The sequence below is a fragment of the Canis lupus genome, chromosome 15, assembly GCF_003254725.2.
Source record: "Canis lupus dingo isolate Sandy chromosome 15, ASM325472v2, whole genome shotgun sequence".
NCBI classification, from domain to species: domain Eukaryota; kingdom Metazoa; phylum Chordata; class Mammalia; order Carnivora; family Canidae; genus Canis; species Canis lupus.
This window is the reverse complement of record NC_064257.1, coordinates 52422063-52446667: the sequence shown is the minus strand read 5'-3', so window position 1 is coordinate 52446667 and position 24605 is coordinate 52422063. Positions and strand designations below refer to the sequence as shown.

General features: G+C 37.4%; 1 protein-coding gene across 1 annotated transcript in view; it reads right to left on the bottom strand.

The window, feature by feature from the left end:
- Positions 1 to 22899, bottom strand: part of LRAT (lecithin retinol acyltransferase) — a 48364-nt gene extending 25465 nt beyond the window's left edge. Inside the window, exons 1-2 of the mRNA XM_035699217.2 lie at positions 22759 to 22899; positions 22407 to 22522 (exon numbers count right to left, since the gene is read on the bottom strand). The gene's annotated coding sequence lies outside the window, so the exon portion shown is untranslated. The remainder of the gene's footprint in view (positions 1 to 22406; positions 22523 to 22758) is intronic.
- Positions 22900 to 24605: the final 1706 nt, after the last annotated feature.

Below are 24605 nucleotides of genomic sequence, written 5' to 3'. Positions count from 1 at the left end.
TCCTTAACAGTTACTGGTCTGCCCTCCCAAGTGTCAGCAGTGGTAATGATGATGCCCTTCATATCAGCAATGGGCTCCCATCAAATCCTAAGTTGACTTTCCCCAGTGTTTATTTATTTATTTTTTCCCCACTGTTTAATTGACAATTAGTTGAAGAAAACTTATGTCAGGGTCAAACGTGCATTTTAATGTACAGAAACATCCTTCCAGTTTCTTTGCTATAGCATCAGCACTAGCACTGGCATACTGCTATCAGCCTTAAAATTCAAAACCGTTTGCCAGGATGCAAAATTGATAGTAGACAGCAAGAAGTCTACATACGGCACCTATTATATTAATCATGAGGCTGATATCAAGATGTTATTTTTCCCCCTAAATTTTTTTGCCTTCAAGCTTTAGCCTTTGAGCGTTGACCAAACCATATGCCACAAAATATGCACTGAAGTCAGAATATCTCAACAGATAGGTTCATGAGAGTGTTTACTGGTAAGATTTACTAATGACCACAAGACAGATATATTGTATGTTCTGTTCAATGTTCTTTGGGCTCAGAGCATGGGAAAAAGATATATATGTATATGAATACATACATATATAGTACATATAGTATGTACTAATAGATTATTTTATATATATGTGTCTTCATTTATACTTATGTGTCCGTACACATGAATGGAGGTCATTCTGAGAAGATCACCACTGTCCAGGACAGGGTCACAGGGGTGACCAAGATGTGTATCCGTGAAAGGAGAAGCAGAAATGAGGAAATTAAGTGAAAAAATAAAAGTGGCTGAACTGCTTGGATATAGTATGGATACTTTCATCTAGTCACAAAATATTTTCCTTATGATATTTTTTTAAATTTTTTTTTTATTTATTTATGATAGTCACACAGAGAGAGAGAGAGGCAGAGACACAGGTAGAGGGAGAAGCAGGCTTCACGCACCGGGAGCCTGACGTGGGATTCGATCCCGGGTCTCCAGGATCGCGCCCTGGGCCAAAGGCAGGCGCCAAACCGCTGCGCCACCCAGGGATCCCCCTCCTTATGATATTTTAAATAGTTTTTGCCAATTTCTTGAATAACAATGTGGAAAAATGAATACAATTGCAATTATGCAAGGATGTATAAAAGCAATAAAATTATTATGGATGTAGAATAAATATCGTGGTTGATTGTGCAGGCACTGATAGGAGAATTTACACATTCAACATCTGTCCTAGCATTAAGACTGATAGAAGACAACGTCATCGTCAATTCTTTAAAACAGTTCTTCATTTTCTTCATATATTCATTTTGTGAATATTGCATGTATTGTGTTAATCATCAGACTGGTATAAGGGAGGATTATTATTTCCTCTTAGACTTTTTACCTTGAGGAATTGAAACAACTAGCCTTTGATTTTGTTTTTCCACTGTGCAATTTCAGTTACCAATTTTCCATAGTATTAAAAACATTCATGGGGCACCTGGGTGGGGCTCCTCAGTTAAGTGTCTGACTTCAGCTCAGGTCATAATCTTGGGGTCCTGGGATCCAGCCAGGTAGGGCTCCACACTCAGCAGGGAGTCTGTTTGTCTGTCTGCCTCTGCCTGCACACCCCACCCACTCCTGCATGCTTGTGCCCACACTCATTCACTCTCTCAAATAAACAAATAAAATCTTTTAAAAAATACATTCATTATTACTCAAATGGATAATATCTATGTTTAAGAGCAATTTCTAAATGCATCCTTTCAAGCAAAGATTAATTTTGAATAAGGAAACCTGCCTTAGCTTACTATTTCCTTTGTAAGTTAATGACTGTTAATATACATTTGACTCATTTTTTCCTTCTACATATAACCAAGTAGAATGTGGGCTTAACGAAGAGATTGAACATTATATAAGAACCGTTATTTATGACACTTTTATAATTACTGCAATTACATTCAAAAAGAAAAATTTGCTCATAAATTTCAGGTGATCCAGAATTCTCCCCAGACTTCTTTCATCTACTTCCTGGTTTACTGGATAGATATTTCTGCCCTGCAGGATGTAGACCAGCCTTCCATAACAATCCAAGGCTGAGAGTGACAAGAGGATAATGTGAGGTCCTTTAAGAGCTCAAAGAAGGACAAATGTTGGCCAAGATTGACTCATATATATTCAAGTTGAATCACTTTAGTGTGTTAGTGCTAGATGAAGAAGATGAAGCCTCAAGCCCACATGTACTATACATCTCATTATATCTTGGAAGCAATAATGTCCAACTCTGGAAAAAGAAATAATGCAAGAGAGGAATACTTTGTTGCAGAGAGGGAGATCATGAATAGGATCAACAATTTATTTACAAAACAAAAACAAAAACAAAAACCTTAACTCCAGATAAGGAAGAATCAAGATACTTATCTTAATATCTAGAAACTATAAACATATTTTATCAGAGACTTGAAAATATAAGTTCCAATATCCTGTTTAAACCAGCATCAAACTAAGCTCATGATATTCATAGTATTAAAATTTGGATGACTTTAAACATAGATCAAGGTAAAGCCTCAAACCCACATGTATCATATATACCCTGTTCCATCTTGGAAGCAAACATGTCCAACTCTGCCAAAAGAAAGAGTGCAAGAGAGGGTGTCACCTCCTTGCAGAGATAGATTGTGATGGGCAGTGCTTTGAGAGGTAAGGTAAAGTGGCGTAGTCATCAAAAGCACAGAGTTGAGAGCTACATTGCCTAGTTGAATCTTGGGTCAACTACCGTTACCTTATGTAAATTATTTCTTCGTTGCGTACTGTACCTCCTGCCCAGTATCATTAGGTTGTGAGGAGGAATAAGTGAATTAATACGTGCTGAAAGACCCTCAGTTAGTCAGTTGGACTTTTAAAAATAATGCTCATTGAATGAATTTCTATAGCTCAAAGTATGCTGGAGGTCCTTCTCCATGCAGGACATCACACTTGGGCTTAGATGCTACCTCCTACAAGGATCTTTGATATGGCTGATGCGAAATTACCTGGCAGGCTTCCCAGAACTGATTCAATGACCACGGTTGTGTCAGCCAGTGTGTGGCCTGTGTTTACTTTCATTTATTTAGTCAATAGTAAGTTGGGGACATATACTTATGCTATATTCAGTGCTGGTAATATGAAGAGGTGTGAGACATCATCTCTGTCTTGGAGGGCCTTAAATGGTAGTTGAGGATAGGGCATACAATACCAATGATTACAAAAGCTGGCATATCTCAAGTGATGGCATAGATAGAAACTAGGTATGTATAGGTACTGAAATACAAATGAACAATTATTAACAGGGTCATTCTTTTCTCAAGCATGATTGACTCAACCATTTTCCCTTGAATTGCTGTTTCAATTTTGTATTGCTATTCAAGGCTTGATGTTTATTTATGTTTTGATGTTTACTCCAGTTTTAGAACTGGAGTAGACTATTTCTCCCTGCAAGGAGTCTGCTTCTTCCTCTGCCTATGTCTCTGCCTCTCTCTGTGTCTCTCATGAATAAATAAAATCTTTAAAAAATAATTTAAAAAAATAATTAAAAAAAATAAAGTTCTACTTCTCTGCGATTTTGTTTTTGTTGTCATATTATTGTTTTGCTTTATACTCCTAAAGAGCTAAAAGCAACTCGAGTGCTAGATCCATATGCCACATTTTTTTGTAACACTAGTTCACTTTGCGCAGTACATTACATATTGGTGCCACACACACACACACACACACACACAGACACACACACACCCCTACATATATATTAATAAATTAAATACATAGAAACCAAAAGTTAATCCACATACCAAAGTTTAACTAAAGCAAGTTTCTTTTCAGTTCAAACACTATATAGATTATCAAGTTCACTTGCATATCTACAACTGGAGGATGATGCAGACAACTGGTAGGATAAATGAAAGAGAACAATTAATAGCGATAAAAGATTTACAGCATCGATTTTATAAAGAAGCTGAAGAGATTTATGTGTATGAAAATAAGCGAATGACTGAATGTCACTCCATAGGGATTGTCTGAAGATCCTTACCAAAGGAAGAAGGATACAGGTACTTGGCCTTAAAATGAAGCCAGAATAATTTAAGTAAGAGATTAGAAAAATGAAAAGAACTGCAAAGCAGTGCTACTCAAACAGTGATCTGTGGGCAGGCTGTATCTGCATAGTTAGTCAGAATTGCAAATTCTGGGTGACTCAGCTGGTTAAGCATCTGCTTTCTGCTCTGGTCATGATCCAGAGGTCCTGGGATGGAGCCCCACATGAAGCCCTACATTTGGCTCTCTGCTCAGTGGGGAGCCTGCTCTTCCCTCTCTGCCTGCCACACTCCCTCTTTCTGCTTTCTCTCACTCTTTCTGTCTCAAATAAATAAAATATTAAAAAAAAGAATTGCAAATGTCCAATTTCCATTGCATAAGGGGGTGCACTTAGCAGGCTGTTCTAACAAGTTCTCCAGGTGACTGACATAAGCTCAAAATTTCTTAAGCACTACTCTAAAAGATCTTTGCTGGAAAGAGTGTTTGAGATACTCATCAGAGAGGGTGGACTTTTGTTTCTCACAAAATTGCAAATGTGCATAGCAATCTGACTGACCGTGTCTGGACCTAAACTGGCACTGTACATCATTCATTGCAAGTGTTACCTGTAAGCCCATTAGACTTTTGCCCCACGGAGACGGGAACAAGTGGCTCAGGCGTGGGAATGCTGAACACCCACTCTGCACACCTTGAGAGTTCTGAGTCCTGCAAACACTTCCAGCTAAGGATTTTAGGAAAGGTAACCGTGCTGGGAAAAGGTGATAGAAGGAAGGGAAAAAAATGGCAGAAGATAAAGTAGTGACCCAAATAGGGCACCAGGGCAGAAAAAGAAAAAGAGTAAGAAGGAAGCATGACAGGAAAATATAAGAAAAAAGAAAGGAGATTCCATCTAAAGTCAGAATTGAGTTTGGTGAGAAGAGAACAAAGAAAAGGCATTTGGAGGCAATATTTAAGAGATCGCTATAAGGGTTACAGGAATCAGTATATGAAAAGTGCAGCAGTGCTTGGCAAACAGGGAGCACTATAAAAAGGATAGTTATGATTAAGACTGCAATGAAGAAAAACAAAGTGGAAGAGCAAGAGATAAGAAAAATATTAGCTAACCTTGTTCCAGGGGTAATAATGGGAGCAGCCCTTTCTGAAGTAAGGTGATGAACCAGATGACCTCTACAGTCTTTCACAACTAATATTATTACATGGCTGGTATGTAATATGGCATGTGCATGCACGTGCACACACACACAACTGGAAAATACTGGTGATATTTATTACTATTTTGCAAATTGAATAGGTGTTTTATTGGCATATCTAGGCCATTTGTTTAAAAAATCATCTTTAAGTGACAAAAGAATCATGAAAAAAATATATTTATAGAGTGGTATTGCTACTAACAAATTCTTTTAAATTTTTGTTTTAAAATGTAACATACTTTAAATTTGACAAAAGCTCATAAAAATAGAAAAATCCTCTGTTTTAGCTGACCTAGTATATCTAAACACTGTGGGGTGCCTTTTTAATTACTTCCTTTAATATGCTGAGCTTAGTTTCAGAATTAATTAGAGATCAGACTTCCAGAAGAATTTCCTGTTTGTTTTGGCTAAATTATTATTGGCAAATTTTAGAGAAAAGTAGAACATATCAATTGATTATAGATAGTCTTTGGAAAGTATGAAATGAAAATACAAGAGAGAAAATATGTTTGCACAGAATCTAGCTATAGAAGCAACAGATGATCGGAGCACATCTCAGAATACACTAGTGAAATTCAACTCTCTCATTGGCCGGCATTAGTAATGACTGGCAGCATATGGGTTTGCTCAAAGCAACTAGAAACATTTACTCCTTCCTTCTTAGGTTACCAGATGGCCCCCAAAAAAGGATATGATTTTTCTTCAATTTTACTTATCCAGAAAATAAAAATCTTAAATTTAATGTATTATAGCTTTCACGATTTCCTTGTGATTAAGCACACTTAGGAAATGATGTTATACAAAGAAAACCCTAATCCTTTAGGAACCAATCTAAGCATGAAGTCACTCGAAGATATTCAAAGGGATGCTTTGTGTAGTTTTCCCTGGTACTGATAGGAAACATGAGTTTATTAGGATGAATGACGAAACAGGCTCTTTGTTCTCAGAAAAATTGCAGCACCGTGTGTGTGTGTGTGTGTGTGTGTGTGTGTGTGTGTGGTGTGAGGGAGCTGGTGGGTGGCTGTATTACTACCCATGTGGTGGCCACATGCTACTCTGGTTAGCAGAATCAGAAATTGCTTTTCTTGGTCTACACATTTCCTAGGATTTAGTACTTCAAGTACAGATTCCATCATCCAAAGACTGATAATGATAATGGCTGTACCATTTAAAAATCATTGGAGTAATGTTTAAGTCCAACAGCCTATGCTATTGGTGCTAGTTAGTGCAAATGATTAGGGAAATTTTTTAATGAGTACTAAATTAGCACTATACAGGGTAATCAGTATTTTTGTCTCTAGCGCAAATGGCTCTACTTTCATGCAGGAACGTCCTACAAATAAGAAAGGGGATAGGGTGAGAGGGTGAGGATGAACTGAAAGGTCTATCAACATCATTAGAGATCAATGAATATATCACATCTGCTTAAATATTTAAAGTGTAGGTGGGTTTAGGTGGTGCAGGCTTTAAAATCACTATCTCCTATGGAAAGACATATGTGGGCATAAACCTATAACTATGCCTGACTGACACAAGAGTAAACTTGTGTATTTAGGGAACTATTACATTCTTAGGAAATGTACTTTATTACTTTATTCAAACACTGAATATTCACTGAAATAAACTGAAGAGCAATAGAATATATAAGGTTTGCTTTTTCTGATTAGATACTTCCATTATGATGCACATTAATTTCTTTGGGGGCAAAAGTTTTGTTTTACTTTTTTAAAGACAAAATTTTAAAAAAAATTAGAAACCTGAAAAATGTAAATTTTCCTAAAATGCTTTTATTTAATAACTTTATAAATGACATTCACAATGTGTGTAAAAAAACTGCTGACTGAATCTTTCCACCTGCATAAAATTAACAAAAAAGTAATCCGTTAGGAACGAAGACATAATTGTAACATAATTATGTAACATAATTGTACATAACATATTGTAACATAATCCTTATGATTCTCCTAAATTAAATAAAAATTTCTAACTTTTCCTCCGGTAGCTTTTACTCTCCATTCTCAAAAATTCATTCTAATTCCAATTTAAAGACAGACCCCAAATTATACAATTCAATAATCCAAAGTATTTTTAAGTGTCCTGAAAAACTAAAAAAAGTACTTTTAATGCTTTCCTTTACCAAAGATATTTTCTTATTGAAAAAGATGTTCTGGAAAACAAAGATATCTTGTTTACTGCTAAATACTAGCTAACAAAGTGATACTAAAAATCTGTGAAAAAGTGATCCAAGGGTCACAAATATTTATTGAGCATCTGCTATGTGCTTAGTGCCCAGAACAAAAGAATGTAAGGACGTAATAGGGGAAGAAAATGTACTCCCTATCCTTCAAGGAGCTGATGGAGCCATAAAGTGTCTACAACAACATCAATACAAGGTAGAGAGACACATGCCAAACAAAGCAGAAGGGAATTAAAGAGTAAAAGTAGAGGTTGTTTCTGCCTGGGAGAATTAAGGACAGTTCATAGGGGAAGAAGAATTGGAGCTAGGATTTATAAGGGCAATAGGAGTGTTTGGTTGTGAAAAGATGGAGAGGAAGAAGAGCAGGTTGATAGAAAGAAGTAGTGAGATCCAATACATGGAGTTGGGAAAGCACAGATTATCTACTGGGGATGGTAAAGTCTAAGCTCTGTAGTGTGGCAAAGCGGCCCTCCACTTTCTGACCAAAGCTCCCATCCTCAGACTCATTATATTCTGATTTCCTACTTGCAAATTCTCTCTGTTTCCTGAGCTTGGAATGCCCTTCCCATTTTCTCTGCTAAACTAGGTGTAGACTATTAAGCATGCAATTGCATTATGTCCACAAAAAAAAAAAAAAAAAAATGTACTACCTTAATTAAAAAATAATTTATGGCTAAAAAATGCTAACCATCATCGTAGCTTCCAGTGAGTCTGAATGTTTTTGCCTGTGGAGGGTCTTGCCTTGATGTTGATGGGTGTTGAAGGTCAGGCTGTGGTACTTTCTTAAAATAAGACAACAATGAAGTTATAGCTGGTTTGATCTTCTATCCAGACCACTCAGACTTTCTCCTTATCAGCAGTTAGACTGTTTCACTTTCTTATCATTCATGTATTCACTGGGGTAGAGCTTTTAATTTCCTCCAAGAACTTCTCCTTTGCCTTTACAACTTGGCTAACTGGCACAGGAGGCCTAACTTTCAGCCTATCTGGGTTTTTGACATGCCTTCCTCACTAAGCTTAATCATTTCTAGCTTTTGATTTAAAGTGAGAGGTGATTCTTCCTTTCACATGAACATGTAGAGGCCATTGTGGGGGTATTCACTGGCCTAATTTCAACACTGCTGTGTCTCAGGCAAGGGCAATAGAGAGGCCCAAGGAAAGGAAGAAAGAGAATGATGATCATGAACATTTATTAAGTTTGTTGTCTTACATGGGCACAGTGTGTGATACCCCAAAACAATTACAACAGTAGCATTAAAGATCATGGATTACAGAGTTCCCTAACAAATATAATATTAATGAAAAAGTTTGAAGTATTGCAAGAGTTACTAAAAAGTGACACAGAGAAACACAAAGTAAGCAAACGCTCTTAGAAAAATGGCACCAAGAGACTTGCTGGACACAAGGGCTGCCACTAACAACCCTTTTGTTGTAAAAAAAAAAAAAATGCAATATCTGCTACGTGCAATAAAGTATAGCACAGTAAAACAAGGTATGCCTGTAAAAGGGAATATTTAAAATCTTTGAGGGAGATTTACCAGACTTGGCAACTTATTGGAATTAGGTACTGTTGGGAGGGTCAGAGAATATTGAGGTTTACAACCTGGGTAAGTAGGAAAATGCTAGTATCATTGACATTGACAAGAAAGAAAATAGAAGATACTTGCTTGGAAGAAAAGAAGGCAGAGTCACTCAGACGATATTTGTCTATGCACGAAGCACCGGGCCAGGCACTGGACCACAGATATGAAAGACACAATCTTTTCTAAGGAATGACAAGTCTTCACTCACTCATCAACTTCTTTACTATCCAATTCACATTTTGAAGCACCAGATTTTAGGGCAAAATTAAAGAAGAAACCATCCTTGTCTTCAAGGAATTTCCAGGTCAGTAGTGAAGACCGTCACCTATAAAAATGATCACCAAACTTAAAGTGCTATAAGAGAAACACACCAGAATGTATTAGATTTTATTAAATTTAGGGAGTGGCAGTGGATCAGCCAGGTGGAATTATCTGTCGGATAACAAGCAGTCTGGCCTGAAGTTGAAGAGTGGTGTCATGGCTAGGAGTGTTTGTAGATTTAAGGATCATTCACTTGGTTAAGAAGAAGGCAAGGACACCAAGTAGAGGGTGGCCAACACCTGCATTCAGCGTATGGCAAAGGGAGAAGGAAAAGGAGCCTCAAAGATGGGACTGTCAGGGTCGTGAGCGTGTACTAATAGGGAAAATAGGGAAATACTAAAAGGGAATGCAGGAAAATGAAGAACCACATCTGGTGTGGTTCTGCTCTTCTTGGGAACAATCACATGGCAAACTGAAGAAAAGTGGGGAAGAATGATCTTTAATAAGTGATTTATCAAGGATCCCATTTCGCCAAGAAATCCAAGGATTTTGAAGAGTGAGTGGTCTGGCAACTTGCCATTGAGATTACCTTCAGGAGAGAGCAGAATTGGGAGTGGAAATCACATTATGAGAGTTTTAGGAGCCAGTAGATGGTAAAGAAATAGTACCAGTGAGTACCTAAAATGGTTTATTGATACTGGGCCCTACATGGAAGAAATGAAGTGGAATGTTAATTTGAGGGAGCAAGTAGTAGGCTTAAGAGTTTTGTTTTTGCTTTTATTTGATATTTTAGGGGTGAAAGACTCAAGTACTTTTCTAAGGGGTGGAAAGTACTGGTGAGGCATTAAAGATGCAAGAGACAAGAGTTGGGAATGGGGGGGGGGTGGAGGGACCAGCGCCTTGGGTAGATCTGTTGTTATCCTTGGGAAGGAGATGAAAAGATGCCTTCTTCTGAGAGGGCAGGAAGGAGAACAGGGTGGACACAGAGAAAACAGTAAAGGGAAGAGGGAGGGACTTTGAATAAGTTTTGTTGAATGAAGAGTCTGAGGAAACAAGAAAATGAAATGAGGGCATAATTGGGTGGTTTTGAGAAAATAGTTTGGGACAGTTACTAGTGGAAATGCAAGTGGGAGTCAACTAGAGATCACTACAAGTATTGTCAGTCCCGAGTGTGCTGTGGGAACTTTGTGTAGGGTAATTCTTGGTTCCGCAGGACTATCCGTGTGCATTGTAGGAAGGTGGCATCACTGGCTTCCATCCATTCGATACCAGAATTGCTCCCCTGTCATTGTGATAACCAAAAACCCAGTCCAATTAGTTTCTAAATGCCCTGGGTTGAGAATAACTTAGCTGATTTTAGACAGCCTGCCACTCCTGCAGAATCAAGTCACACTAGCATGAAGCTCTCCCCAGGAATACTTAGGGACCTTAGATCAGAGGTCAGTAGTTATAAAAGCTCGACGAGAAAAAAAGAACTAAAAAAAAAAAAAAAAAAAAGCTCTGACGAGGAGACAGTAAAAAGAAATGTTTCTAGGTTATCTTCCCCCATTGACGGAAAATGTTTTTTTTTCTTTTTTTTTTCGGAAAATGTTTATATCATCCCCAACCTAATCTCTGTAGATCTGGTTCCAGTAAGAGCAATTGCTAAACACTCGTAGCATTGTAAAGCCAAATACAGTTGCACAGGAGATTAATTACTGTCGATTCAGAGACATTTTTATAGGCCATGTATGTCTAAACCCTGACCCAATGCCTGGCTTTATAAGCCTGGCCCTTGGCCCAAAATGTAGGGGTAGGGAGGGAGTGTAAGTCCCATGAAGGAGGCTAAGCTAAAAGGAAATCAGAGGACTTCTAAGAGGGCTCCTGCCGAAGTCTCCTGGCAGAGCACTGCCGTCCCATGCAAACTTGGCTCAGGTCTTGGAAGTGTGAAAACACAGCTGCTGCTCTGCGGTAGTCTTAGAAATACTGACACAGTGGCAAAGCTACCTGTGGAAGGCTTGTACCTGTCCAGATGGAGAAAAGGCAGGTTAAATATAGCTTATCCCAATAATTTACAGAAACTGATATGTAGTGCTATCTCAGAGCTAGAACTCAGCTTATCTGGCTGTCTTATGTTCCTTAAGAAATTCTCAGTATGCCTTGCTAACTTCTCTGATCACGACCTGTCTTCCCTGAGAAAGGCTAAGCCAATGGGTTTCAACCTGTTAAGAGTTCCACCCTACCGTGACCCCACGCAACTGGGTCATGGTCTTCAATTAAGCCTTGCCCGAGTCATTCTTCAGGTTGCAATGCCAGCCCATTTCAAACACTCCCACTCAAAACACTGGTGGTGATCTGTCTGGTTTTGCTCCCTGCCTGTCTTCTCAGAATTCTTGTATAAACCTTCTATCTGCAATGCCTCACCTTCTGAACTTGTTTATCAAAGTGTAGTGGCACACATACGCTCTAATAGCTATCGACCTCACATATCCAAACATCTAATACAGGTCAAAAGTGTGGGCGCCTGGGTGGCTCAGTTGGTTAGGCATCTGACTCTTGGTCACAGCTCAGGTCCTGATCTCAGGGTTTTCAGTTCAAGTTCCACGTTGGGCTCCATGCTCTGCGTGGAGCCTATTTAAAGAATAATAATAAAATTAAATAGGTCAAGCCTTTTCATAAGACCCATGCAGAGTGTGAAGGAGTGACAAATGGCTTTACTTGGGGGTGAAGGAGTGCCAAAAATAATGTATGACCTCACTGTTGCTTTTAGGCAGGCATAAAACACCAACGAACCAAAATAACCAAAATAGGAACATATTCCAAAATCAAAAATGACAGAAAGGATTATTTATATCCTAGTAGGAGCATCTATTATACCGCCTTTAGCATTGATTGTTCTGATCGTTGATTTGAGGTGGTACGTATAGAATTATTTATTGCAACCTTCTGATCTTAGACTGTTAAGGTATATTTCTAAAAGTTTGCTATCTGAAAATGAATGGGAGGTAAATAACAATGAAACAAAAACAGATTAAAAGAAAATATGTATAGTTTTCATTGAAAATGTTAATCATCTTTAAAGGAAACATAATCATGCCAAAAATACATATATAATTTAGAGTTTTAAAATGTAAATACCATCCCATATTTTGAATATATTTCTTATGCTCTTTAAAAACTCTTTAATTTTAAGGGGTGTCTGGATGGCTCAGTCGGTTAAGTGTCTGCCTTTGGCTCAAGTCATGATCTCAGGGTCCTGGGATTGATTGACCCCTGCGTCAGGCTCCTCTCTTGGCAGTGAGTCTGCTTCTCCCCCTTCCTCACCCTCTGTGATCTCTTTTGTTCTTCCTCACTCTCAAATAAATAAATCTTTTAAAAAACCCTTTAATTTTAAGAAAATTAGACCGTTTACATTTTATTTAGAGTCAGCAACTAGAAGAGTCTTGCATTTCATTAATAAGCTTTCTCCAGCATGTGATTCAATTACAATTTTTGACACTGAGGAGGCTCCTGGATGGCTTAGTAGGTTAAGCACCTGACTCTTGATTTCAGTTCAGGTCATGATCTCAGGGTCATGGGATCAAGCCTAGCTTCGGGCCCTGCTCAGTGCCGAATCTTCCTGACTCTCTCCTTCTGTTATTCTTCCTGTTGTCTCTCAAATAAATAAATAAATAAATAAATAAATAAATAAAATCTTTAAAAAGAAAAAAAAAAAAGATTTTGACACTGAGGCAATATCTAAAAGGCTACTATTTCTATCAGGTTTTTCCCTAGCCCACGTTTTACGCTTCTCTCCCATCTCCTAGATTTAGTGTTTGGATTACTCAATTTAGCCTATATCACTGGGTCTCATATTGACCTCTGGATGCTCCAAATCAGTTTAACAAGTGTACAAAGAGTACTAATTTAGCAAAACTATTGGTTTATTTTGAAAAATGACAATCATGTATTCTGCTTCTTTTCTGGTAACTCCTATAATGAGGGCAAGAGATAAAGGTCCTAGAATCAGAATATAAACCATTGATCTGCTAGTTCCAAATTAATATCCTTAACTACTTATAAGCCCCAGATACAAACATGGTAATCCAATCACTTAAATTTGATCATACCTTATTACTTACTGAATTCCCTTTCCAGTTGTTCTTTATGCAGAATATGTTGGAAGTAATCTTGAGTGCTTGAGCAGTTAGAAATATTTTTAAGTATAGGTAGTAGAGAGGAGGTCATGCTATGATGCCTATTTGTATACTAATTATCACACTAATAAACACACATGCTAAAGATTGATCAAGATGACTAATTAATTTGAAGTATCTTAATCTGATTCTGTGAGGATATCATGTAGTGGGTGGGGATGGGAGTGATAGAGGGAATGAGGGATACAGTGGACAAACTGTTGTCATCAAAGTGAATCACCTGGTGGTGAATGTCATTCTCACTACTTTGGCCATTTCCAGTGTTTTTCTGATTTATTTAACCTAGTTTAGTTTGCCATGTTTATGCATGTCTAATTTAGGCCATAACTAATATTGCATGGTACGCATTTATATTAAAAATTATTTACTGCTTATCTGAAATTCAAATTTAACAAGGCATTCCATATTTTATCTAGCAACTCTACCTTGATTATCTCAAGCAGCATTAAGAAATTCTAAGAAAATTTGTTTCATTCCTTTCATTTTTGAAACTGGTATATGTCATATAATTGCATCTTGCAAAGAGAGGACAAAAGATGGATGTAAAATTAATGTAAAATCAAAAGAAGGATCACTAGGATACTAACTTTAAAAGATTATGCATTTCAGAGGTCATGGGCTAACATGCTCACTGTTCGATTCCTGTCCACAACGGATGTTCTAGGGAATGAAAGTGCTAAATATCTTTTAAGTAAAAAATGGCATATATAAATGATATAAATGACTCCATTTCTTCTGAGAATGTAAACTCTTCTGCTAAGTATAGACAAAGTGTCAATGGAGTTATTGTAAGATTTCAGATACAGACATCTTTAACAGGAATGTGCACACTTGCATTACAAACTCACTTGACAATAGAGATTTACGTCTGCTCTGACTTTTATATATTAGTTCTACTAAATGACCATGATTTTATAGTCTACTTAAAGGCATTTACTGAAAAATATTCAATTATTCATAGGATGTCAGTAAAGAGATGGGTCAATGGCATTCCATTCGGTTACAAGGAAAAGAACCAGGAAAATTATTCTACAGAGAAAGAAAGGACCCAGCAATTTTTGGAGAGGAAAAAAGTAGAAAAGAATTTTGCAAGTGAAGAGATATTCTTTAAAAATAAATAAATAAAGGAAATATATATGAGTAAGGAAAAACAGAAATATGGTGATAATAACGAAGTACTATACTATTTAGAGAACATTAGGGAAAAGAAGATTGAAAGGGAGCACTTGACAAAAGGCTAATTAATAGAATATATGCATTATAATACTATAAAACATGAGTGGATTATTCTGGCCCCAACAACATTTTAAAATATGTAATTTTTGCGAAAATTATTATATTGAGAGTGACAGCTTATTTGAAGCACACAGTTTTGTTATGTCAATGAGTAAAAGCTACATGACATTGAAAAATCTAATATAACTTAATCGATACAGTAGAAGAAAACCTTATTTTAAGGTTTAAATGCAAGTGAAAAGTGACTAAATGACTGGATCAAGTTTAGAGACATGAAAAATGGCTTTTATGAACAAAAACACCTATCTTTGCAGAGATTGTCCCAACTTGTAATAGGCCAGACCTTCTAAGTGATATGTTAGCGAGCCACTTGGTAGATCTACCAATGGAAGAAAATTGAAAAGGTATACAAAAAAACTAAAAACATGTCATATGAATGTGGTTATTCTGACATGGAAGTTACATAGAAAAGCTTACTTGGTCAAAATTAGTCCTATTTTGGAGGAATCATAGCACTCTAGGTCAGATATACTATGTGTTTCTTTGGACCCCTAAGAACACTTAACACTCATGAGGCATAACTATATGTTTTGATTTTAAAAATTCCAATTTTTATGTAAAATTAGTAACAAAAATCAGTAGGTGGCAATGTTAGTTGAGTTGTTAAAAAAAATCAACTAAGTAAATTTGAAGATCTAATTGGCTTTATTCAGTGAATCATGAATTGAACAGCCTTCCATCTAGCAAGAAAGGAGCTCTGAGGGGCTGTACAAAATGGAAGATTTTACAGGCAGAAAGAAGGTAGGACAAGGAAGTTAAAAGAATGGATTATTTCAGGCAGGTTACTTTCCTTTTGAGGAAGGCTGAGGTCTTATCAAGATTACCTCACTAGCGCTGATCAGGAATTTCTAGAGTGACTGGTTCAAGATTCCACTCCTGGGAAAGGCTGAAACTCCAATTAGGTTAGGTATTAAGTCTTAGTGGGGCTTAGCAACAGTGACTCCATTTTGGGCCTAGTGTTCTTTTTTTAATTATTTTTATTTTTATTTTATTTACTTACTTTTTAAAGATATATTTATTTATTCATGAAAGATGCAGAGAGAGAGAGAGGCAGAGACACAGGCAGAGGGAGAAGCAGGCTCCCCACAGGGAGCCAGATGTGGGACTCAATCCCAGACCCCAGAATCATGCGCTGAGCTGAAGGCAGACGTTCAACCACTGAGTCACCTGTCTCCTATTGTTCCTTTTTTTAAACACCAACATTTTTATAGAAAAAGTAAGAATCTTAGCCCTGGGAAGAGGGAAGTCTCTGTGAGACTCACTCTGGATTTCTGCTGTCCTTCCCCTCTCCAAGCTCTGCTGGTTGACTTCTATGTGTGTCCCTATGGCTTTGGTCCTAACTCAATTGCCTTGGAAGGATGTGTTCTTGCATCAGGTCTCCACAAATGCAAAATGCACCCTGACTCAAAATGGATTTGAGTCCTTTAAGTGCTAACTTCAAGGGAGGCTTTGCAGTCTCTCACTTTTCAGAGTCCTGCCAGGGACTAAAGCTGAGCTAGACACCCCCATAGTCTCAGTGTTTTCTCTTCTCTGTCGTCATGAGTGTCTGTGCTGCTACGTAGTTTTTATGATTCTGGGTTTGTTTTGTTTTGTTTTGTTTCAAGTATTTATTTAAATTCTAGTTAGTTGGGGATCCCTGGGTGGCTCAGCGGTTTAGCACCTGCCTTTGTTTGGCCCAGGACGTGATCCTGGAGTCCCGGGATCGAGTCCCACATCAGGCTCCCTGCATGGAGCCTGCTTCTCCCTGTGCCCGTGTCTCTGCCACTCTCTCTCTCTCTCTGCCTCTCACAAATAAATAAATAAAATCTTTTTAAAAAATTCTAGTTCGTTAGCATACAGTATAATATTGCTACAGGAGTAGAATTTAGTGACTTATCACTTATATATAACACCCAGTGCTCATCACAAGTGCCCTCCCTCCTTAACATCCACCACCCATTTAGCCCATCATCCCCACCCATCTCCCCTCCAAAAACCCTCAGTTTGTTCTTTATAGTTAAGAGTCTCTCATGGTTTGCCTCCTTCTCTTTTTTTCTTTCTTTCTTCCACTATGTTCTTCTGTTTTGTTTCTTAAATTCCACATGAGTGAAATCCTATAGCATTTGTTTTTTTCTGACTGACTTATTTTGCTTCTCATAATACATTCTAGTTCCATCCACATCATTGTGAAGGGCAAGATTTCAATCTTTTTGATGGCTGAGTAATATTCCTATGTGTGTGTGTGTGTGCACGCGCGCGTATGCCACATCGTCTTTATCCATTCATCAGTCCATGGACATTTGGGCTCTTTCCAGATATTGGCTATCATTGATAATGCTGCTATAATCATTGGGGGTTGAGGTGCATGTGCGTCTTTGAATCAGTATTTTTGTGTCCTTTGGGTAAATAACTAGTAGTGCGGTTGCTGGGTCACAGAGTAGTTCCATTTTTAACTTTTTGAGAAACCTCCATACTGTCTTACAGAGTGGCTGCAAGAGTTTGCATTCTAATCAATAGTATAAGAGGGTTCTTCTAGGATGCCTGGGTGGCTCAGGGGTGAGCGTTTGCCTTTGGCTCAGGGTGTGGTCCTGGGATCTGGGATCAAGTCTCGCATTGGGCTCCTTGCCAGGAGCCTGCTTCTCCTTCTGCCTGAATCTTTGCCTCTCGTGAAAAAATAAATAAAATCTTTTTTTTTTTTTTTAAAGAAGGTTTTTCTTTCTCCACATCCTGGCCAACATTTGTTGTTGCCTGTGTTGTTAATTTTAGCCATTCTGACAGGTGTGGTACTCATTGTAGTTTTGATTTGTATTTCCCTGAAGATGAGTGATGGTGAGTTATGTTGAGCGTCTTTTCAAGTGTCTGTTGGCTATCTGGATACCTTCTTTGGAAAAATGTCTATTCATGTCTTCTGCCCATTTCTTAACTGGATTATTTGTTTTTTGGGGCGTAGAATTTGGTAAGTTCTTTATAGACTTCAGATACTAACTCTTTATTTGATATGTCATTTGCATATATCTTCTGTGATTCAGTAGGTTGCCTTTTAGTTTTGTTGATTATTTCCTCTGCAAAGGTTTTTTTTTTTTTTTTTTATCTTGATGAAATCCCAAAAGTTCATTTTTGCTTTTGTTTCCCTTGCCTCCTATGACATGCCTAGTAAGAATTTGCTACAGTTAAAGTCAAAGAGGTTGCTGCCTGTGTTCTACTCTAGGATTTTGATGGTTTCCTATCTCACATTTAGGTCTTTAATCCATTTTGAATTTATTTTTGTGTATGGTGTAAGAAAGTGGTCCAGTTTCATTCTTCTGAATGTTGCTGTCCAGTTTTCCCAACACCATTTGCTGAAGAGACTGTGTTTTTTTCCATTGCATATTCTTTCCTGCTTTGTCAAAGACTAGTTGACAATATAGTTGTGGGTTTATTTTTGGGTTTTCTATTCTGTTCTATTGTTCTATGTGTCTGCTTTTGTGCCAACTATACTGTCTTGCTCACTATAGCTTTGTAATATAGCTTGAAATCCAGAATTGTGATGTCTCCAGCTTTGTTTTTCTTTTTCAAGATTGCTTTGGCAATTCAGGGTGTTTTGTAGTCCCACACAAATTTTCAGATTGTTGGTTTTAGCTCTGTGAAAAATGCTGGTGGTATTTTGATAGCGATTGCATTAAATGTGTAGATTGCTTTGGGTATCATAGACATTTTAACAATATTTGCTCTTCTAATCCATGAGCATGGAATGTTTTCATCTTTGTGTGTCATCTTCAATTTCTTTCATAAAAGTTCTATAGTTTTTAGAGTACATTTCTTTACTTCTTTGGTTAGGTTATTCCTAGGTATCTTTAGGTTTTGGGTACAGTTATAAATGGAATTGATTCCTTGATTTCTCTTTCTGCTTCTTCATTATTGGTGCATAGATTGTTCACTATGTTGATTTTATATACTGTGGCTTTGCTGAATTCATATGTCAGTTCTAGCAATTTTTTTTGGTAGAATCATGATTCCTGAGGCTAAGACTTCCAGTACTATGCTAAATAACAATGGTGAGAGACAACATCCCTGTCTTGTTCCTGACAATAAAAGAAAAGCTCTCAGTTTTTCCCTATTGAAGACGATATTAGCTATGGGTTTTTCATACATAGCCTTTATGATATTGAGGTATGTTCCCTCCATCCCTACTTTGTTGAGGATTTTTATCAAGAATGGATGCTGCAATTTGTCATATGCTTTTTCTGCATCTATTGAGAGGATAATATATGGTTCTTATCCTTTCTTTTATTAATATGGTTTATCACATTCATTGATTTGAAAATATTGAGCCACCCTTGCAGCCCAACAATAAATCCCACTTAATTGTGGTAAATAATTCTTTTAATTATTGTTGGATTTGATCTGCTAGTATCTTGTTTTGCATCCATATTCATCAGGGTTATTGGCCTATAATTCTTTTTAGTGGGGTCTTTGGTTTGGGAATCAAGGCAATACTGGCCTTGTAAAATGAGTTTGAAAGTTTTCTTTCCATTTCTATTTTGAGGAACAGTTTGAGATGGATAGGTATTAGCTCCTCTTTAAAATGTTTGGTAGAGGGGGATCCCTGGGTTGCTCAGTGGTTTGGCGCCTGTCTTTGGTCCAGAGCACGATCCTGGAGTCCCGGAATCGAATTCCGCATCGGGCTCCCAGCATGGAGCCTGCTTCTCCCTCTGCCTGTGCCTCTGCCTCTCTCTCTCTGTCTATCATGAATAAGTAAATAAATGTTAAAAAAAATAAAATGTTTGGTAGAATTTCTCTGGGAAGCAGTCTGGTCCTGGACTTTATTTGTTGGGACATTTTTGATTACTGATTTAATTTCTTTGCTGGTTATGTATCTATTCAAATTTTCTATTTATTCCTGTTTCAGTTTTGGTAGTTTATGTGTTTCTAGGAATTTTTCCACTTCTTACATATTGCCTAATTTGTTGGCACATGATTTCTCTTTTTTTTTTTTTTGGCACATGATTTTTCATAATATTCATATAATTGTGTTTCTGTGGTGTTGATTGTGATCTCTTTCATTTGTGATTTTATTTCCTTGGGTTCTTTTTCCTTTTCTTTTTGATAATACTGGCTATGGGTTTATCAGTTTTATTAATTCTTTCAAAGAACTAGCTCCTAGTTTCACTGATCTATTCTACTGTGCTTTTTGTTTCTATATCATTTATTTCTGCCCTAATCTTTATTATTTCCTTTTTTTTCTGCTAGCTTTAGGCTTTATTTGCTGTTCCTCTCTAGCTTCTTCTTTTTTTTTTCTTCTTATAGCTTCTTTAGGTGTAAGGTTAGGTTGTGCATTTGAGACTTTTCTTGCTTCTTGAGGTGGGCCTGTATTACTATATACTTTCCTCTTATGACCACTTTTACTGCAACCCAAAGGTTTTGGACTGGGCCTGTTTCTTTCTTTCTTTCTTTCTTTCTTTCTTTCTTTCTTTCTTTCTTTCTTTCTTTTTTTTTTAGATTTTATTTATTTATTCCAGAGAGAGAGAGAGAGAGAGAATGAAAGAAGCACAGGCAGAGGGAGAAGCAGGCTCCATGCGGGGAGCCTGATGTGGGATTTGATCCTGGGGCCCCAGGATCACACCCTGGGCAGAAGGCAGGCGCACTAAACCGCTGAGCCACCCAGGGATCCCCTGTTGTTTCTTTTTAATAAGATATTCATGTCATTCTAAATAAGCATACCTGTATAATTGCTATAAAGTTAAATATCTACAGCCTCAATTATCAAGTGGGCAGCAGAATATTTGTTTTTCTTTTTGTGCTGATGTTGTGGAAATAATAACACTTTTGTTTAGACTCTAAATCCATATCTCATTTTCATGGGAAATGAAAATCTTATAGATAGTCACTAAGGTCAAACAGCATTTAATTTAATGCAAGGAATCATGCAGTACAGCTCACCAAGACAAAGGTAGAGAATAAGTACAACCAGTGAGACCTCCTCAAAATGAATTAGTAAGAAAACCATTCCAATAAGTGTGTGTGTGGGGGGAATCTTCAATTTTGAATTGTCCTTAAACATACAAAAATTAAATTTGGGCCCAGTAGCATATGGACAGTTCTAAGTAAACCCTTTGAATATGTAGGCAGTCCTCACTATGCACATTTCCAATATACACAAAATTTGGTTCCAAGATTTGGGTGATTAACATCAGCTCCCCAACAGCACAGTTCTAATTTCAGGTACCGCAATGTGTCAACTGGGTATAATTGAATAATTAGTATTGCTTTCATACACACACGGCAAAGTGTGTAGTTGTACTGCCTCCTTAACTCCCATGACATTTTGCAAAAATCGATTCTTCAGAGAATTGGCCAAGAGAGATGAAAGTGTGGTAGAGAAACCCTAAGCAACAACTGTGGAAGTAAAACAGAATCAACTGTAAATGGAATTTCAGAAGAGAGAATCAATGGTGGGAAAGTTGACACTGTGGATATATATGTAGTCAGAGGAAATGAGTGAAGGCAAACATCATCATAAATGGAGAAAGTGATTGTGCCTGAAAGATGGAGATGTCCCAGAGGAAATGATGCCAGCTAAAAGAAAACCTTCACCCAAAAGGCCTTCTTGGAGTTATTTCACAACATTTGAAAGTGCAAAGGATAAAATGTTGGAAGCTGCTCCAAAAGTAGAAAGGAGCATAACAAGTCAGAGTAGACTTGAGCTTTTAGTTTGGTTTCCAGAAACTAAATCTCTAAAAGGCTGAGAGCTTTCCAAAGCTGTCCCTCTCTTTCTGATTCAAATATTCATGATTGTTTTCCATGACAATAACTATCTTTAGTGTACTCTTCCTACCTACCTTCTAAACTCTATTTAGATCTCCCCTACCTAGGATAAGATCATTTTTCTCAACAGTTGTTTCTCCAGCCTTCCACTTGTGTGAGCATATTCTTGATTTTTGCAACAATAACCTTTACATGTGCTTGGATCCTCTCATTACGTAAGAAAAGAGACCAAGTGGAATCATAGGCTCACCATTTTCTCCATGAACCTCAGTTCCCAGTAGTCCCCCCTTTACCCCTGGTTTCCCTTTCCATGGTTTAAGTTACTTGCAGTCAACCCCCTCATCCAGCAGCAGATGATTCTCCTTCTGACCTATCTTCAGAAGGTCAATAGTACCTGATGCTATTTCACAACACCTATGTTATTCACCTCATTTCATCTCATCACGTAGGTTGTATCATCTCACATCATCACAAGGGTGAGTAGAGTACAGTAAGATTTTTGAGACTACATTCACATAACTTATTACAATATAGTGTTATAATTGTTCTATTTTATTATCGTCTTTATTTATCTCTTACTGTGCCTAATTCATAAGTTAAACTTTATCATACTTATGTATGTATCGAAAAAACATAGTACATAAAAGGGTTCAGACTATTCAATTTCAGCCATCCACTGGGAATGTTGGGACATAGACCCCACAGATAAGGGGGAGACAATTATAGGCAGTATTTTTCATGATCTACCCCGCCTCGGCCCTGCGCTGTATGTCACATCCAGGTATTTCCATGGACCGACCTCAAAAAAACCACATTAGTACTTATAGCCAAAATGTCCTACACACTTGTCATGTCATCTTTATAGATAGCAAAAAGAAAGAATAAGTGATGAAATAGAAAGACCAGCAGCTTTGGCAGAAAATATCAGATAGAGAAAATAAACATACCTTTTAGGTCATCATCTATCTATCTTGGGTAAATTTGGTGAAGCCAATGTGTCCAGTGTAAAAGTGAGATCTTTGTGAGAGATTTCAACATGTTCTTCATTAATGTGGACAGCCACCTGAAAAACATTTTTAAGTCAGGAAATGAGTAAAAAAAGATTTTATGAATAAGAGCCTGTACTTAGAATTTAGTTTAACTGGAAGACTAATTGGTCAGTTCTTTATTTCCACCTTAGAAGCTCTGTTTTTGAAGTTTTTATGGAACTACATGGAGCATACAGTCCTTAGTAAAATGTCAGTCCTTAGTAAAATGAAACAAAACAAAACAAAAAAACAAGAACAAAAACTATATAACCTTCTTCCAGCTTCTCCTCTGCTCTGGGCAAACATTTCTCTTGCAAGAGTTCCTGCTTCTGCTTACTGCTGGCAAGGAGAGAGTGGCAATGAACTCTATCTGGTAGTCTGAGCAGACGACGTTGAAGAAGCATGAACAAGTATGGCCTTGTAGCTGACACTGAAATCAAAGACTCTTTGTTAAAAAAAAAAACAAAAAAAAAACAAAAAAAAACAAAGACTCTTTGTTTCTTGTGGATTGATGACTGATGGCTGCCTCATCAGTACAGTCTCCCTGGAAGAACATTTCCAACTTCCTCTCCCTGTCTCTGAGAACTGAATCAGGTGTGAGGCACACCTCTTCCCAAGTGTCAGGACCTCACAAAGGAGCTTTCTGTGTCAAAAGCAATGTCAGCTTCATTTTTTTTTTAATCAAGGTGTGGTAAGTCTGGCACATATACCAATGCACAGCCAACTCAGGATGTGACAGGAAATCTGGCATAGCAGGTCTTAAATTGATTTATATGACTGCATTAATTTATATGATTACATGAGGGTGGAGCCATGTCTTTTCCTTCTTTGTTCCTAATGTGGAACACAGTGAGTGTCTGCAACATACAGGCCCTCAGTAAATGTTATATTAAACTTAAGAATCTTTACTCATTTGTTGTTTTCCAAGGCTGCCTTTGCAATTACTCTCGATTGTTTTTGTGACCAATGCAAGGGCTATGAGAACTGGAACCAAGCTGCACAGAGTAGGTAGGCAATAAATATCAGCTGTAATGGTATTCTGTATACATTCCAGGATTTTATCTTCAAGATGTTCCACGGAAACAAATGGCACCCTCACTCTCCTCCCATCCTGTCCAGCTTGCTTAAAACTGCTGATTAGTTTTTCTTGCTCAAGGTTACAAAGGCAAAAGTAACTGACTGCACTTTGCCACTGTTTTTTAATATACAGAGGGTTCACAGCTTGTTCATGCTCCCTGCTCTTGCAAGTTCTTGGCAAAACTGAGACCTCTGGCAAAAGCAGGTTTCACTCATTTTACAAGGTAATCTGGCAAAAATGGATGCAGTCCTACTGAATGCCATTCCCACGTAATTACCTGCAGGTTCTCTTTCAGCATATGTTCCTTCCAAATGTTAGGAAATACACCAAAGCATAATCATTTGAATATGTATTCTGATAAACAATCTTTCAAATATTTCCAGAGGGGGACTTTCACTAACTATGAATCAACTTACCCATTTTCCTACTTTTTATGACTTCACGGGCCTGTGACTAGCAGATTAGTCATCTTGTGTCTTTATTAATGAGTGAAAAGGAGGCTTTTAAAAATCAAATGATAAATGTGAGTTGTAAATTTCTTTTACAAATTAACTTTATTCTCATGCCGTATAGTGGCAGTCCTAGAAACTCTTTATCAGTTTGCGATGGCCCAAATTCCCAGTAACTATATAAAAAATCTGCAGATGGCATTGATGGGTGACACTAGCTATTCTTTTGTCATCATGGAGCGTTTTATCTTTTTCCATGACCAACAGGAGTGGGTCATTTCAAGTTTCAATGATATTACAGATAATTGAGGGTTTGGCTGTATTGCTAAAAATCAAGTTGCCATGAGTACCATCAATGAATTCACCAATGTAAGACATTATATTGTGTTATTGTATTTTTTTAAACTCTAAGAAATTATCTTTTCACAACAGAGGACAATTCAGGAAGGTCATGGTCTAGATGAATTATAAGGGGAAGTCCAGAAACTCCTCCACAGAATATATTTATTCTATGGCTTTTCATAAAGATGAAGTGACTGAAAGCAGGTTATTTTGGGGAAGAGTAAGAATCTCAAAACTTCTACTTGGAGT